The following is a 19,137-nucleotide window of genomic DNA, read 5'->3' as shown; positions in this document are numbered from 1 at the left end:
CCCTGTTCCACCCTCACCCTTCTAGTTCTTGAGTTTTTGAGGCAGGGATTAGGTTTTATTTTGTAAGTGAAAACACAAATGTAACTGGGAGAAAGCCAGTCTCACTTAACATAGTGGTTTGCTTTTAAGCCCTTGTTTATCCTGAGATATAAATCTAGAAGAGAAACATTTGAGGGATTGAGTGCCCATAGGCGTGGCCCATGTGTATGACCCAAATACCCATATGACCGTACAGTTTTCTTAACTTTAAAGTAAATGCACCTTTTCTTCTTTCTTTCTTTCTTTTTTTTTTTTTGGTAACTTTTGATCCCCTCCACCCATTTCATCCACCCCCTATCCCCCCGACCTTAGGCAACCATCAATCTGCCCTGTATACCCATAAACTTGGTTTTTGTTTTCATTTTTTTGTTTTTGTTTTGGCTCCATATACAAGTGAGATCATGTGGTATTTATCTTTTTCTATCTATCTGCCTTATTTCACTTAGCATAATGCTTCAAGATCCATCCATGTTGTCACAAATAGTAAGATTTATTTTTTTAAAGTTTCAATAATATTCCATTGTTTACTACCTTTTCTTCATTTATCCATTGATGAACATTTAGGTTGTTTCCATGTCTTGGCTATTGTAAATAATAATGCAAGAAAGATGGGAGTGTAATCTTTTCAAATTAATGTTTTTATTTTCTTTAGATAAATACCCAGAAGTGAAATTCCTGAAACATGGCAGTTCTAGTTTTAATTTTTTGAGGAAATGTCATACTTTTTCCCATAGTGGCTGCACCAATTTACAGTCCTACCAACAGTGCACATGGGTTCTCTTTTCTCCACATCGTAACAGATGTGAGGTGATAGCTCACTGTGGTTTTGATTTGCATTCCTTGGTGATTTGTGATCTTGAGAATATTTTCATGTACCTGTTCATCATCTGTATACCTTCTTTGATAAAATGTCGATTCAGATCTTCTGTTAATTTTTTAATTGGATTGTTTGTTTGTTTTCTGCTATTAAGCTGTATGAGTTATTTATATATTTTGGATATTAAACCCTTGTAAGATATATGATTTGCAAACACTTTTCTCCCATTCAGTAGATTGCCTTTCACTTTGTTGACGATCAAAGGCACATTTTTAAGGCAAACACAAAGTCATCTTTTAAAATAATGCCTTAAATTACTTGCATTTAGGTGTCTGTGATAATATGTATCAAATATAGCCCATCACCTGTCTATGTAAATAAAGTTTTGTTGGAATGCAGCATGCTAATTTGTTTATGTGTTGTCATGGCTGCCTTCATACTACTGTGGCAGAGTTGATTACAACTATCATATTTATCATCAGGCCCTTTATAGAAAAAGTCAGGTAACCTCTGATATAGTTGATGTGATTATAATTTTTTTTTAATGCTTAGCAAATTTCAGGTACTGTGGTGTATCTCATCATCTCATTTACAAGGTTTATTTCATTAAATTAACACAACAAATATATGCAGTTGATTTGATTTTTACCTTCATTTTCACAGTTCAAATTTAGAGAGGTTAAGTAACTGGACTGTTGTTTAGAGACCAACCTATCTTAGACATCTGCTTTGAGACCATGCTGCTGAGCTGTTAGGTGAAATTCTTGTTTACTCCCTTTGTATTTCAATAATAATCTGTAATTACTTAGGAGGACAATTACCACACAGTTGCTATTGTTGATTATTTGTCCTGCCACCTTCCCACTGGATAGAACTGTGACATGTTCATCTCAATCCCTGCACATATCTCAGTGATTGCAACATTGTACGTGTCCTGAACTCTTGTTAAGTGAATGAGTGAATGCCCATATTTGTGTATGTTGGTGTAGCAGGTCACTCAGGCTGCCATAACAAAGTACCATAGACTGTGTGGTTTAAAGTACAGAAATGTATTTTCCCATCTTTCTGGAAGCTGGAAAGCCCAAGATCAAGGTTCTGATAGGTTTTGGTCTCTGGTGAGGGTCATCTGCCTGGCTTGCAAATAACAACCTCTCACTGTGTCCCTACATGGTGGAGAGAGAGCTCAAGTGTCTCTTCCTCTTCTTATAAGGGCATTAGTTCTATCTGATCAGGGCTCCACCCTTATAATCTCATTTAACCTTAATCCTTAATCCTTTCCTTAGAGGCACTGTCACCAAGGGATTAAGAATTCAACATATAAATTTTGGGAGACACAATTCAGTTTATAGGAGGTAGTATGGCAGACATTATTGGATGGTTGTCCCAACCTCCATTTTCAGTCCTCTTCATCCCCATTGTCTGAACCTGTAAGAGTTAAAATTGTTGATTGAAACTAGAGGAGGCCATATGACTGAGATCTGACAAAGAATTGACACCTGTTAGTTCAACCCATTTCCCTTTTTCCTTCTTTCTGCCTGAAACACAAACAGATGATGGGAAAGCTGGAAGGACCCTGGATCCTCAAAGGCACTGATGATCTGCACACCAGTGTAGAACTGCCTATTTCTTGCTTTCTTGGTACATGATACAATACTTGCAGCCAAGCGCAGTCTGATTTGACCTGGCATGAAGGAAATGACTCTATCCTTGTTAGAAGTACCGGCAGTAGTTTTACCACTAATTAGCGCTATAATCTACAGTAAGCCCTTTCTCTCTGAGGAGTTGAGCTAGATGACTGCTAAAGTTTCTTCCAGCTCTAAAAGTATGTGATTTGATGGTTCACACATTGTGAACCATCAAATGCCCTTACCATGAATACATTGGCAACAAGCCAGAACATTCCCCAATAACACAATAATAATGCTCTTAAAGAAGAAGATTATTGGAAGAGTTTATACGATATTAATACTATTGTTGACTTTTAAAAATATTTTTTAACCTTGCCTGTAAAATCTTGTTGACCTGGTGTTTTCTCTCTGAGAATTATTTTATAATTCTAATGATTTATTTTCTTAGAGAGAGAACTACGATTTGCTTGAACCAGTAAGAACTGACAAAGAATATCACAGTCTCCCTCCTGTTCTGCTGGTTGATGATGCTGCTCTCCTATGTGTCCCTGTGACTCCCATTGACCCTTAAATATACTGTTAAGCACATATTTTAAACATGACAAGATAATCAATAAATCTCATAAATATTGATGTCTTACAGAGGAAATGCATCTTCTACCTGAGATCAGCCTATGGAGTGCAGCCCCCATCCAGTCATTCTTCATAAGTCCTATAGAAAGTCATTGTCACATTATTTTTGCTTTCTTACTATGTCATTATAGTGTGTGTCAAGGATGCCTGTCAGGCACTTGTACCAACAATGTTTTGAAGCCATGACATCATTTTGACATTAATTTCCATTTTTCCATTATTCCATAAGAAGCCCCTAACATCTCTTATTTTATGGCAAGCTTTTTACTGTCTAAGAACTCAGAAATCAACTGTGAATATTGCTTCCATGAAAAAAAAATACAGAAAAAGACAGGTTGGTTGTTAATTGATGTGCTAAGGATTAGCATAATCTTTGTATATTCTGGTAACATGATATACAGTGATTGAACCAATCCCCCCCTTTAAGTCTCTGCCTAATGACACCCCCATTTTTCAATTCCTTAATAGCCACTAGCCTTATGGAAGGAAATCCTTGGCCTCACCAAGTACTTTCATTTCCAGGAATAACTCCAGTGTGAATGAGATAAAATAGTGAGAGCCAGTGATTTTTCAGAGTACTTTACACTGTCACCCACCTCATCCAAGTCTGTCGCACTTACAGTAAGTGGTTTCACTAATATCCTTCAGTTTATTGATGCCTCCTTCATCCTTCATTCCATGTTTGCATCTGGCTCTGTTGGGATGAACTGTATTTAATATAAAGTGCTGCTCTACATCCTGCAGGAAACCAGGTCTGATTCAGGGGAGTGAGAGCTGTAGGTGTCCTTGGAGACTGGAGGCGTGACAGGCTTGTCCTGGTCTTTGAGGAAGCATTTCCTTAACTAAAGGGGCTCGCTGTGCCCAGATAGGTGACAAAACGTAACAGTCCATAGTCTGAAAACAGAAAAAAAGTAGAGGGATTTAGTAGAAAAGTAAAGATGAGTTCTTATCCTAACTGGTGTCTTATTATATAGGAAATAAGTGGAATAAGCATTGCAGTCTCAAGAATTTGATTTGAGTTTGGACATTTAACATTTTTGTAATAGAATTTAAAAATTCAGGGCTTTTTTGATGCTCAAGCTTACGGTAAAGTTTATGGGCTCTGGAGCTAGATTCTCTATGTTCAAAAACTGGTCATGTCACTTACAAGCTATGTGACTTTGGGCAAGTTATTTGGCCCATCTGTGCTTCAGTATCCTCATCTGAAAATGGGGATAAAAGCAGAATCTTACCTGATAACGTTGTTAGGGAGAGAGAGTTAATTCACTAAAGTGTGCCAGGCACTGTATTAACAATAAGTTAATAAGTGCTTATTCAATAAACATTAGTTATCATCAGCTAATGGTCATTTTTTCAGCATTCTTTATGAGCACTTGCTTCTTAGGGATAAAGCACCAAATATTCTCAGTGAGCTACAAAGCAGCATCTGGTCAGACATTCATCCTAGAGACTGATGGCTTTGTGAGGTGTCCACTTGGTTCAGCTGGACTTCAGTCCCAGAATTCCCTTTCTGGTATGTTTCCAGTTAGGGTGGGCTAAGAAGGATATTCTCTCAGTAGAGGTGGAGGACAGAAAGGAAGCAGGAGAAACTTTTCAACATACACATGCAGTTATTCAATTATACACTAACCTATGTGCTGCTATGAAGGAACTTTGTAGATGTAATTAAAAGCCCTTAATCAATTGACCTTAAATTAACTGAAAGAGTGGGCCTGACAATTTTATGATTTTTTCATTCTTACCATCTATTATTATAATTTTTGACACAGTATTTCATAATATGTTTTCTACATTTATCTCATTTCTCATGGCTTCCTCAACACTGGACCACAATGTTCAAATAAAGTGAAGCCCTTCAGAAAAGGACTGAGTGTGGTCAGTCCCTGAGTGTGGACTCCAAGCTTCAGCTCATGCTCCTGAGACTTCATCTTGCTGGAAATCTTCCTTTCTTGACTGCCTATTCGTGCATTCCAAGCTTCACCTTGTGGAGTTCTAACTTTCTCATGATCTTACCTTCCTGACTGCCTGCCCTAGAGACTGCAGGCCTGCTTAGCCAGTCTCCACATTTTTGTAAGACTATTTCTTGTAGTAAATCTATCTATCTATCTATCTATCTATTTATCTATCTACCTATCTGTACCTATCTAATCTATTTCTTACTAGTTTTGCATCTCTGGTTGACCCCCTAACTGATACATAGGCTTACCAGAGTAAAATTTTGGCCAAGAATACTACAAATTTGAACTCATTTAAAAATGCAAACCCAGTCTTTGAGATACCTGAAATAATTAACCATGTGGATAAGAATTATAAAATCTTATTAAAATAATTGTGTAAAAGAGAGATAATTCAGTTGCCACATTAGATGTCACTTAAAATACACTGATACCAACGATTAATTATTTGAACATTGGGAACTGGTAGTGAAGCAGCCATGAAGATAGGATAAATGAAAGAAAATGAAAATTAGAAAACAAATGGAAGATTGTGTCAAAAATTATAATGAGAGTGAAGCAGAATAGAGAGATGGTCAGATTTCTAGAAGACTCAGGTTTGGGTAGAAGAGAATTTAATGCAAATGCAAAGAAGGCAAAAAATTTTCAATTTCTTTTTAAAGTATAGCTAAAAAGATGTAGAGCAAAAATGACCAGGGGTATACATAATATGGAAAACTCTAGTGAGATAATTAATTCATACTATACAGTACATTTGTATTAAATGTTGAATGAAAGAAACAATTAAATAAAATGCATCCAGACAGGTGTCTTTTACTGCTTTCTACAATCTCTCTCTCTCTTTTTTTTAAATTCAGTTAGATACTACCAGAATATAAATTAAATTACTTACTGGAAACAAGTTGAGCACTTTTAGAAGCTGAATGAACTCTTTCAGTAGAGGTTAGTAGAATTTATCACTTTACAGCCTTAGTTTTATCCCTATGACCTTAGATATCAAAAGAACTTTAAAGTAAGTAATATATATATATATATATATATATATATATATATATATATCTTTCTCTTTCTGGGTATTTTGTATGAAATCTGCTTGACAGACCATTTAAGAGGAAGGGAAAATGATGCAATCTTTAAATACAACATAGACAAGCTAAAAATAGGACTTTATTGCTGAACACATGGGAAAAGAAAGGAGAAAGGAGGAGAAGTTTGATGGAAAATACAAGGCTGGTATGCTTTGGAAGACAAGGACAAGAGCCTAATTAAACAGAAATAAAGGGTTCAATAACTATATCTTTTTATTACAATGTCTTTTTTATAAAGAAATATCACAATATTAAGAATTTGGAAAAAAATAATTCCCTATCAACCCAGGATGCCATTCTGTTATCATTTCCTTGCTTTGTACTTGATGTTGAATTTTTGGAATGTATTATTTTAAATTGGGGCAAGGCAGGAAAATAATACACTCTCCTCCCCTTTGTATTCTTTAGTAACTGGAAAGAAGGACCTCCTCTTGTCCTAACGCTGCAACTCTGGCTCTCTGCAGCCTGGCTGTCATGAAACGTGGGAGTCATGAAGGAAGAATTTGGCCCAAAGAATATGAGAATAACGTGTGGATGATTTACTGTCAAAGGATAGTTATGCATAATTGCCAGTCATTGGGGCAACTTTCTTAACATCAAAGCATATGTTTTTGCTTTATATACCAATGCAAATACAACTTTAACTCATTCACTGGTGCAAGTTTACACTCTGGTATGTGTGAGTTTTCCTTAAATTGACTTTTTATCTTTTTAAGGGAAGTAGTATATTTGTGTTAAAATACGATGGAATGCAGCATGATGGGTTAGACAGAATAGTGGAGGATTGAGAGTCCTGAGTTCATTTTTAGTGCAATGGATTTTTTCTTGCCTTTTACAGTGATACACAGGCAAATTGTCAATAGAGGAATCATTACTCGATACCAAAAACTTCGAAACAATCTTGATCACACTGTTCCCTGGTCAGTCAACAAATTGAATATGCAGGCTATAGCTCATCCTATACTAGGATCTGTGTAGAAGATACAAAATATTAATGACATCAATAACTAGCCTTTGTATACTGCTTGATAATTTTAAAAAGGCTTTGGCATTCATTATCTAATTTAACTCTCAACATGTAAAGGAGCAGAAGCATATGAGGCCTTCTTTTTTTTTTTTTTTTTTTTACAGTTCACATAAAAATGTTTTAATAGAAAATTACATTTTTGTTTTTTTTTTTTTAAACATCTTTATTGGGGTATAATTGCTTTACAATGGTGTGTTAGTTTCTGCTTTACAACAAAGTGAATCAGCTATACATATACATATGTTCCCATATGTCTTCCCTCTTGCGTCTCCCTCCCTCCCACTCTCCCCATCCCACCCTTCCAGGCTGTCACAAAGCACCGAGCTAATATCCCTGTGCCTTGCGGCTGCTTCCCCCCAGCTATCTACCTTACTACGTTTGTTAGTGTGTATATGTCCATGACTCTCTCGTATGAGGCCTTCTTGAAGATAGACTGCTGCACCTCATCACCCTCCCCCCTCCCCCCCCACCCTGTCCCCTGCCTCTTGTTTGCAGAAAAGCTTTAGCCTTTGAGGTCTTCCCTGGGTTCCAAAGAGCAAATTTAATCAGAGAGCTGAGAAAATGCAAAACAAAGGAAAACAGTCAAGCAAGACAACATAATAGTTTAGCCAAAAAACAAAGTCAAGGACCTTTGGTCCCTCCTCAAGGGCTATAGAATATGCTGAACCATATCCTTGAGTTGTTTTGCAGATACTAAAAACTCCACCAAGTGGAAAAAGTTAACTGCATGCTGATTACCAGCACATAGAACCCAGACCAGTTGGAACCAGAAGGTTGATGACATTCACTCCTGAAATGTCACTCCTTTACCTCACCACCGGCCAATCAGAAGAATGTCCACAAGTTGATCAGGCACCCCATAATCCCCTCCCTCACACTGTCTTTAAAAACCCTTCTCTGAAAGCCATTAGGAAGCTTAGGTCTTTTAAACGTGAGTTGCCCATTCTCGTTGCTTGGCTCCATGTTGGGTACCTTGAAATAAACGCTGTACTTTCCTTCACCACAAACGAGTGTCAGTAGATCGGCTTTACTGTGTGTCAGTGAGAGGACTCAAGTTTGGTTCCGTAATAAACGTACTATATGAACTATGTATACCTAAGCTTCAAACCTTTTATTAAAATTTACAAGATGTACAGTAAATAAATAAATTAAACCCTCTACAAAGCAACAAATATAAAAATAAATTAGTATATAGATAGAGTAATTTATGTAATAAATTAGTATATAGACTGGATGCATGGGTGATTATGAACCTATATACTTATAGTGAGTTTTCACATCATGTAATTTGTGCATACTTTCTTTTGGAACGATTTTTTGAACTGACTTATGAAAGAAACGATTTTTTGAGTTGACTTGTGAACGAAAATATTTTCATTTTGGAGATGTTTTGGTCAAAATAACTATTATCCAACGTTCAAAATGATTTTTGATTGTCTTCTAAAAATTCAAATTTGCCTTTAAAAGATGCAAATTGTGAATTTAAAAAATGCTATGAGGCTTAAATCGAATTTGAAAATATGTACATGTACATATATACTACCACTGGGGAAATGTTACCTTCATTTAGATATGTAACTAAGTCCTCTAATATTTGTTACAAAATTTCATACCCTAACACATTTCTATGCCTCAAACTTAAAATATAAAATAAAAGGCTAATCAAAAAACACCAAAGATGCCCTCAAGATAGAAGAGAGTTGAGGATTATTTTTACTGGAATGATACCTGATTTGATGATATCTGATTTGATACCCTGATGGGGAGTATAACTGAAGAGATTGTTTTGGATAGAGGAGAAGGTATACAGCTCCTTGAAGGAACGCATTATCTAATTCTATTTTGGGTTTTCCGTCCAAAAGCACCATGTCCTAGGACTGAACTACAATGTTCTAGTGAGGATTAAGCCCCTCAAAACCAAAGGCCCAAAAAAAGAACACAAGAAATTGGAATTTAATAGATCAGACTCAGAAACACAATGACATGGTATGAAATAGAGGTCACAAACTGAGCCAGAAGGATCTGGGTGTGACTCTACAGATGGGCTGCCAGGAAGCTCAATTTTGTGACACATCTCTCTCAAGTGTAAAGAGCATTATTATGGCAATTGTTCTATGTAGTAACTTTACTACTGATGCTGCCTTAATTGTCTACACTTATATTTTTTTGCCTTTTTTTTTTTTTTTTTTTAGTTATTCAAAAATAAGTTGATATTGTTGTATCTTTACTGTCCACTATGAATTCACCTCAGGACAAAGATAAATATAAGATAAATTATACATTAACTGGTTTTACTGAATGGATGGTGAGAAAGGGTCATACCATCAATTTGAAATACATGAAAAAGGGGAAGCACTATGTTTAAGTTACTTTGGCTGAAAAATGATGCAAATGACCTCATGATGGCATGTACTTGACTACCTGTTTGGGTTTCTTCCTTCCTTTGTCTTCAAGGCCCAATTAATTTCTGCTTTTGAATTCATCAGAGCCAGATAATAATTGATGCAACTGAGTGACAATTAATTCCATAATATCTATAGATAGAATCTATATCATATTTGTGGAGGGTGGCAAGTAGACAGGCTAAAATGAGAATCTTAAAGGTGATAGCAAGAAGCATAACTTGCTCATTCAGTCATTTAGCAAATATTTATTGAGCTTCTAGCACATACCAGGCACTTCCCTGAAGAGTGGAGAGACAGAGGTGAATGAGAAAATCAGAGGCTCTACCATCCTAAGGTCATCACGTGGAGGGGATGGCACAACACAAATGCTCAACGTGTTAGAAGAAAATTGTCTTTAAGGAAAAAGTTTATAAAAGCAAAATGTAGAGTAGACTAGAGCAGATAGGTCTGGGGATAAGGTCATGAAAGAGAAAGAAAGCAAAAGAGACATTGGTATTTTCCAGTGTTAATTTCCAAAATAAGTAATATTCAACTACTTAGCCTGAAGACCTAGAAGATTTAGTAAGTTAGAAATGATAGATGTTAACTAGAATTATTGTGGTGATCATTTCACAATATATACAAATATCATTAGGTACACCTGAAACTAATATAATGTTACATGTTCATTGTATCTCAAGTTTTTTAAAAAAGGAAATCTTTTAACAACAATTTAAAAAAAGTGAAGGGAATTGGGAGAATTATTTGTCAGAAGAAAGGGGGTGTATGAAATAAGAATGATTTTCCACATAACAAGTTTCTGTGCAGTAAGCAAATAGAAGTGTGGGTGGAGGAAATTGTGGAGAAGAAGTGTATAGAACAGCATTAAATGTAATTATCAGAGACAGCAGAAAGTCCCCTTAGATCGCCAAGAAAATCATCGAATGAGGCATTGAAAGAAAACACTTTTCACCCAAATATGTACTTATCCAGAAAAGCTAATTTTGCCACTTGAGTACAAAGCATTTACCTTGTAAATACACATACTTGATTTCTTTTGCAAATAGTAAATAGTAAAAGGCACGAAGGCCAAATACAGATATTAACGTTTCTTCGATATATTCTTTGACTTTGTTAATTAAGAAGTTAAGACAGATAATGAACCTCAATTTTCTATATCCCTATGCAAGTAACTGTGAAAACATTTGGGCCACTGGAATGTTGCTTATTATACGCAAAGGGAAAATTCCATTTTAAATATTGATTTGAGCTGCCCAGTTCTGATTGCTGCCTCTGAATTATCACTTCTTCCCTAGTCAGGCAACTGAGTTACTGAATCAGAACTCTGCAAAGAAGCAAAATCTCCATCTTGTAAGGACACGAGGAATATGACTGCCAATGCAGGTCAATCAAGTTATAATGGGCTCTAATTAGCACTCTGCAAGCTGTTAAATTCTTTACCTGCAGCTGAATGGCTGTTAAAAAGGTGTGATATTTTTTCTTTCCTTTGAAAACATCATAGAGTTTAAAATTTTTCCCCAATCTCTTTCTTATACCTTCATGTCCATAGAAAGAACCAAAAAAGAAAGAGAAAATGTGGTTAAGATTCAAAAGGTTGTTATTTTGCAACCTGTTGGGATCATTGGATACCTACATGGCTTCTGTCCCTCAGTTTTTAGGTCTGTAAAATGGGATAGGAACAAAAATACCTACCCTGCAGAAGCATGGTGAGGAATAATTATTGAATGTTTATCATGTTCTTTGAAGATAAAGAACATGATTCATGTGCTAAGGTGTTATAATCACAAGCCTAAACCCAGGCAGAAATATCAGAAAAATTAAAGCTAGCTTTGAACAAAGAGAAAATTTATTCTTGATGAGCGTAGTTTTATATTTCTGACACTAACACAAATTCCACAGAATTAGAGATTTAAGGCAAAATTATAAAGAGATCACTTCTCATTTTACTCCATCTCACATGACTTCTGATCTTGAACTAGAGAGCATAAAGCAATCTGTGCTTGAAATGGACGTATTTCTCAGACGGTTATCATTGTTCCTTACTCATCCACATGGAAAAATTAATTTAGTACATGCAGGTGTAAGTGTAATTGTGCATGAAAAATTATTTACAAAAGAAAGCAAAATGATCCACTAATCATATTTGTGTTTGGTGTCTCTTTTCACTTCCTTTTTGAGTTATATAATTATAATTATGGTCTTAGAAAATTTAAGTCACGTTGTGTTTTTTCTGGTGTCTATTTCAACTTAGAAACACTTCCACATTAAAATTGTCATCAGTGAACATGTGAATACCCATTCGATGATTTACACTTTAATAGATCCTATTTGGAACTAAATAAGAAAAGAAAAACTGTGTCAAAACTTTCATGGATCTCAAATTTAATTGAGACAACATAAATACAACAAAAAGTGTCCAAACTTGCCAAATATCGAAAACAATAGACTTGTTCTCAAAGAAAAATGATGTTGGCCAGGAGAGGGGAAAAGAAAATGAATTTTTCAAATTTGTGTTTATATTACTTATTCTATGGTTTTTTTTTTCTTACTCTTAAGTGTTGAGAGACTTTTAAAAAGCACCAATGAAAAAGAATCTACTGAAAAAAAAATCAGTAATTGAAAACTCAGTAGTTGAAAAGAGAGAAAAGTTAAGAACCGGAAGTGCCAGATCATTGAGTAGGACTTGCCTGCTGCACTCCATGATACTAGCAGCCAGGTCTTAAAGTGTCAGCTTCTATGGATTAGCAACTGCCACATGTATATTCTCTCACTCAGGGTACTTGTTCTGAATTTCAGACCTATATTGAAATGCTTACAGGTCACCTGCAATTGCATGTCCTGCAGGCACTTCAAAATCTTTTGTATAAAACTGAATGCATTAAATTCCCTAACTTTGTCCTGCTGTATCTTACCTCAGTTAGTGGTTCTGCTATTCTCATAAAACGCTGGCTTAGAAACCTGAGCTTCACTCCCTAACTACCCACATCTATTCCATCACCAGGTCATTAACAGTGTTACTTCCTAAGCATTGCTCAAATTTGTCCCCCATCCTAGTTTATGTCACAGTCATTCTTTGGCTAAAGGAGGGTGTTTCACTTAGATGTCTTTATTTCAAGTAAGAGAAATGACTTCAACTTTCTGAAGCAAAGACCAAGAGTTTATGAATAAGATCGAAGGTAGCTTTCAGAATCCCAGGGCAGGCTGAAGAATTTGGCTTGAGAAAGAACAGGAAAAAGAATTGAGGCTGCAGGAGTGAATAATGGTGCCTCTGTTGATTTGAATGAAAGCCAAAAAATTTTGGAATTTTTTGGTCATTTATCTCAAGGGCAAAACTCTATTAATTGAATGTGATTTTCCTAACTTGAGCCTGGTGCCCAACTCTTGGCCACATCTAGGTGCAACATTTTGAGGGGGTTCTTAGATGCTGAGCAGGAAGCCACTATAAGATGTGATACTCTCCTTCCTAAGTCTCCTTGTTTCCAATATGACATCCCTCCCTCTCCTCATCCTGCTCTGCAAAGAGCGACCTTCCTGAATGTAATGTATGTATAATGAATGTAAAGAGAACAATGTTATTCCACTTAAAACCCTGCAATGGCTGCCTATTTATCTCAGGAAAACAATCCTCACATCTTCATGAACTGGCCCCTCCTTAGATAAATATCTTCAATTTTTGCCATTCTAATCCCTCTCTCCCCCTATGAAATAGCACAATTTGTCTCAGGACTTAATGAAGCTCAGGTTCTTTAAGTCTCAGTGCAGAAAGAATTCAGTGAGGGACAAAGTGGTAGGTAAGAAATGGATTTATTAGTATAGGACACTTATGAAGGACACAAGTGGGCAGGCAAGAGGGCTCTGCCCCAAGAACTAAGTGGGCTACATTTTTATAATCAAATGAAAAGTGGGGAGGGAGAGAAGTGGGTTTTCCAACTTCTTCCTCTTCCTTTGTAAAGATGTTGTGGGAAAATGGGGTGTGAGAGGGTGGTCACATCCCAGGTCTCAGGCAAGTTTCTGGGATGGGCCGCAAGTGAGTGTCCTTGGCCTCATGCAGGAAAGAATTCAAGCGTGAGCCATAGTATGTGAAAGCAGGTTTACTGAGAGAGATACATATTCCATAGGCGGAATACAGTCCATCTCAGAAGGCAAGAGTGGTCTTGAAATACGGGATGGTTAGTTTTTACGGGCTGGTTAATTTCATCAGCTAATGAGTGGGAAGATTATTCCAACTATTCTGGAGAAAGGGCAGGGATTTCCAGGAATTGGGTCAGTGCCCACTTTTTGGCCTTTTATGGAGAGCCTCAGAACTGTCATGCTGCCAGTCATGGTGCTGGTGGGTGCGTCATTTAGCATGCTAATGCATTACAATGAGCATATAATGAGGCTCAAGGTCTATTGGAAGTCAAATCTTCTGCCATCTTGGTAGGTTCTAACCAGTTTTTGTCACATCCTCTATGGCTATGTCATTCTTTTAAAGATGGTGCCCTGCCCCCTTCCTTCCTATCTCACCTATACTCTCATGGCTTCCCGCCACACTGAACTTCTTTTGAACCATTCCATACCTTTTCTTTAGGATCTTTTAAAATATTCTCTTCCTAAAACTATTCACTCTCCTCTTCGTCCCGCTCCTGTGTCCCATGTCACCTTTCCCAGCATCGTTCTGTATTAAAACTGAATGTATATGTGTTTGGTTTCCTTCCTTGATATAGTGGATTGAATAGTGTCCTCCAAAAATTCAGATCCGCTCAGGACCTCAGAATACGTTCTTATTTGGAAATAAGGTTTTTGCAGGTGTAATTAGTTCAGGTTCTGGAGAGGAGCTCATCCTGGACTTAGGGTGAGCCTTACATCCAGTGATTGGTGTCCTTATAAGAAGAGCACAGAGGCAGAGGGAAGACAGAGATGAATGAAATAACCAAGGTCACGCGCCCCTGGAAGCAGAGATTGGATTAATGCTGTCGCAAGCCAAGAATTGCCTGGGGCTCTGAGACCCTGGAAGAGGCAAGGAAGAATCCTCCCCTAGAGACTTCAGAAGAAGCATGGCCCTGCTGACACTTCAATTTCAGATTTCTGGCCTCCAGAACCGTGAGAGAATATATTTCTGTGGCTTTAAGTCACCAAGGTTGGGATAATTTGTTAAGGAAGCCTCAGGAAACTAACCCACTTGACAGTACACTCTGTAAGTACAGGAAAAGAATTATTTTGTTTAATTTTGTATCCTAAGACCTTAGCATAACTGTCATATAATTGACTTTCAATAAATATTTGTAGAAGGAGTAAATAAAGGCAAGTTCATCCTGTCTTCCCCACATCTCTAGTACACTAAGTATTGGCTCTATCCTAACCCATTCCCATCCCCATCCTGAGTGATATCATTTCTCTGCCTTAGTAATCCACAGACACAGTAGATTAACACCTATTAATACCTATTAATACCTACTCTTAAATAGTACCTCGGGAATATTTAAGATAAAGTACATGTGGGAGAATATACCTCCTAAGTAAGATTTGCATTTTATCTAGAAAAGAAAACAAAGGCTTAAACTAGAGAAAAAAATCTCTTGGTGTAGGATTTCACATCTAAGTAGAAAATATAGGAGATATTGTCTTAGACAAAGGAGATAAACTTGCCTTTCTGAAATTGTCTTCTTTTTCAGATTCTGTAGATTATATGACCTTGTCTGACCCCAATCTTTAGCACATAGATCTTCTAGTTAATAATTTTAAGATTTTACCAAGCAGACACAAATATCTCAAATTCCAGAACAACATCTTCTGGGTAAAAGATTAGTAATTTGATTAAAAAAAACTCAAAACAGGAAACAGTGCCTATCTAGTTTCCTGCACAAAGGTAAATAACTGATGATAGACTCTGCCCTGGAACTAGACAGAGCCTCTATTTTGAATGCCTCTTTGCAGGACATTGGCAATATTGATTGACTCAACCTGCTTTCAATACTCATATACTAAAAGGATATCAGTTCATTTGGAAGCCACAAAGACATGAGCAAGCTAAAATAACAAAGACCTGCCTATGGATTCAGATCTCCACACCCTTTGTGGGGCATACGTGCACACACACATACAGACACACACACACTGAATGTTACGTAAGGTATTTCGCTCTAAGTATATCAATTAGAATTAAGAAAAGAGTTGAACTTCCAGGGTTATTAAGAGCTCTTTACTCACCAGCTCCATCATTCATTGTCCAATCTCACAAATGGAATCACAAAAGCTTGTGGAGGCACAAGCACTCACCCTAAAGAGCTATATATTCTGTGTTAATATTCCAATTTTGAAAATTCCTTAGATGACACATTTTAAGATTGCCTTGCAGGTAGAGTTTATGTTGAAGCCCTCTGGCATCTCCTAACAAAATGTATATCACTTGTCACTTATTATTGTACATCAGAAAAGTCTGAAAATTTCAGGAGTAGGCATTTTAAAATGTAGTTTATAATATGCAGGCAACAAGCTCTAACTGGGTAAAAGTGTTTTTAAAAATTCTATAAATTAATGATATACTTGAGTATAAAAATGTAGACTCCAATTGTCTGCCTTATGCCAAAAACAAGTTTTCTGGAACTTAAGATATATAGTATGATTTTTAAAAATAAATTTTTTGCTAGAAAGCAAGTATTATAAATTTTGATCGTCTTTGGAAAAATAAGAAGTATCACTTATCAATTCAGCTGTTTTTCAAGCGATGCTTAATTGAAGAAACTTAAAATGTTTTGCTGATGACTGAAGGAAAGCAGATTGGCTTAGAAAGTTGATTGGGAGCTTGGAAGTATTACAAAGGAATAATGTTACACATGTACCCAGCTAATGCAATGAACAAGTTCTAATTCACTGGGCTCCAATATTCTGTATATGCCCAAGGGAAATGTAGACCCAGACTGCCTGAGGGAAATTTGGAATATTGAGATTTGGAGGAGGAATCAGGCACGTGAGCCGCCTTCTGATTCCTGGCTGAAGTGATAAGGTCATCTCCTTCTCTCATCTCCCTCCCCCATGTTTGGTATGTCACAGCAATGTTTCTCACCTATTTAGGCAAATAAGCTGAAAAATAAAGGCTAAGGAGAGAGTGGTCTTTTGAGCTGCTCCATTTTGGAATGGCAACTCAAGGATGTTACTGTATTTCCTTGAGGGATATATGACAGCCACAACCTGAACAATTTCTCAATTGTTGGACCCTATCCTGGGGAACCTAGCCTCTCCCATCTCTGCTAACTGCTCACCTCCTCTCTGTGCTGAGTCTCCTCTCTACTAGGTTTTATTTTGTACAAAATATCACTTTTTTTGTCATACACCTCTGCCCCCGTTTACTATATTATCTGCTGTCCTTCACAGGGATATACTTAATTAGTTTACCAAAGGGAAATTCCTGGATAATTCAGATGACTTTCTATTATTTCACACGCAACAATCCACCCTTGTAAACAATATTTTCACAGCAATTCTGATTTGGAGTCATTATAAGGTCTCCTGCTTATAAAAGCAGGGGACAGGAAAAGTTGACAGTTAAGGGACACTTTTCCAGACACTTGATCCAAATGCCCTAGAGAAATTCTGATTAGCTCGGCTTAACCTTTATGTTGAGTTTCTTGAGCCAGGTTTTTATCCCTAGTCCAGTAAACTCTGGTAGGGAATGGATAGGGCAAGACATTGGTTAAAACTAGATAATAGAAGCTGTTTTTGAAAAAGAATCTCTTTTAAATGGACAGAGAAACAAAGACTTCAACTGGAATTCAACATTCAACTGGCCCAAATCCCACGCTCCCTCCATTCCATTATATCATAATGATTGCTTTTTTTTTTTTTTTTTTTAAACATCTTTATTGGGGTATAATTGCTTTACAATGGTGTGTTAGTTTCTGCTTTACAACAAAGTGAATCAGCTATACATATACATATGTTCCCATATGTCTTCCCTCTTGCGTCTCCCTCCCTCCCACTCTCCCCATCCCACCCTTCCAGGCTGTCACAAAGCACCGAGCTAATATCCCTGTGCCTTGCGGCTGCTTCCCCCCAGCTATCTACCTTACTACGTTTGTTAGTGTGTATATGTCCATGACTCTCTCTCGCCCTGTCAAAACTCACCCTTCCCCCTCCCCATATCCTTAAGTCCGTTCTCCAGTAGGTCTGCGTCTTTATTCCTATCTTACCCCTAGGTTCTTCATGACATTTTTTTCCCTTAAATTCCATATATATGTGTTAGCATACGGTATTTGTCTTTTTCTTTCTGACTTACTTCACTCTGTATGACAGATTCTAGGTCTATCCATCTCATTACAAATAGCTCAATTTCATTTCTTTTTAAGGCTGAGTAATATTCCATTGTGTATATGTGCCACATCTTCTTTATCCATTCATCCGATGATGGGCGCTTAGGTTGTTTCCATGTCCTGGCTATTGTAAATAGAGCTGCAATGAACATTTTGGTACATGACTCTCTTTGAATTTTGGTTTTCTCAGGGTATATGCCAAGTAGTGGGATTGCTGGGTCATATGGTAATTCTATTTGTAATTTTTTAAGGAACCTCCATACTGTTCTCCACAGTGGCTGAACCAATTCACATTCCCACCAGCAGTGCAAGAGTGTCCCCTTTTCTCCACACCCTCTCCAGCATTTATTGTTTCTAGATTTTTTGATGATGGCCATTCTGACTGGTGTGAGATGATATCTCATTGTAGTTTTGATTTGCATTTCTCTAATGATTAATGATGTTGAGCATTCTTTCATGTGTTTGTTGGCATTCTGTATATCTTCTTTGGAGAAATGTCTATTTAGGTCTTCTGCCCATTTTTGGATGGGGTTGTTTGTTTTTTTGTTATTGAGCTGCATGAGCTGCTTGTAAATTTTGGAGATTAATCCTTTGTCAGTTGCTTCATTTGCAAATGTTTTCTCCCATTCTGAGGGTTGTCTTTTGGTCTTGGTTATGGTTTCCTTTGCTGTGCAAAAGCTTTGAAGTTTCATTAGGTCCCATTTGTTTATTTTTGTTTTTATTTCCATTACTCTAGGAGGTGGGTCAGAAAGGATCTTGCTGTGATTTATGTCATAGAGTGTTCTTCCTATGTTTTCTTCTAAGAGTTTGATAGTTTCTGGCCTTACATTTAGGTCTTTAATCCATTTTGAGCTTATTTTTGTGTATGGTGTTAGGGAGTGATCTAATCTCATACTTTTAAATGTACCTGTCCAGTTTTCCCAGCACCATTTATTGAAGAGGCTGTCCTTTCTCCACTGTACATTCCTGCCTCCTTTATCAAAGATAAGGTGTCCATATGTGCGTGGGTTTATCTCTGGGCTTTCTATCCTGTTCCACTGATCTATCTTTCTGTTTTTGTGCCAGTACCATACTGTCTTGATTACTGTTGCTTTGTAATATAGTCTGAAGTCAGGGAGCCTTATTCCTCCAGCTCCTTTTTTCGTTCTAAAGATTGCTTTGGCTATTCGGGGTCTTTTGTGTTTCCATACAAATTGCGAAATTTTTTGTTCTAGTTCTGTGAAAAATGCCAGTGGTAGTTTGATAGGGATTGCATTG

Source organism: Phocoena phocoena, chromosome 18 (assembly GCF_963924675.1).
Source record: "Phocoena phocoena chromosome 18, mPhoPho1.1, whole genome shotgun sequence".
In the NCBI taxonomy this organism is placed as follows: Eukaryota; Metazoa; Chordata; class Mammalia; order Artiodactyla; family Phocoenidae; genus Phocoena; species Phocoena phocoena.
The sequence above is the reverse complement of the archived record's forward strand: the minus strand, read 5'-3'. Positions refer to the sequence as shown.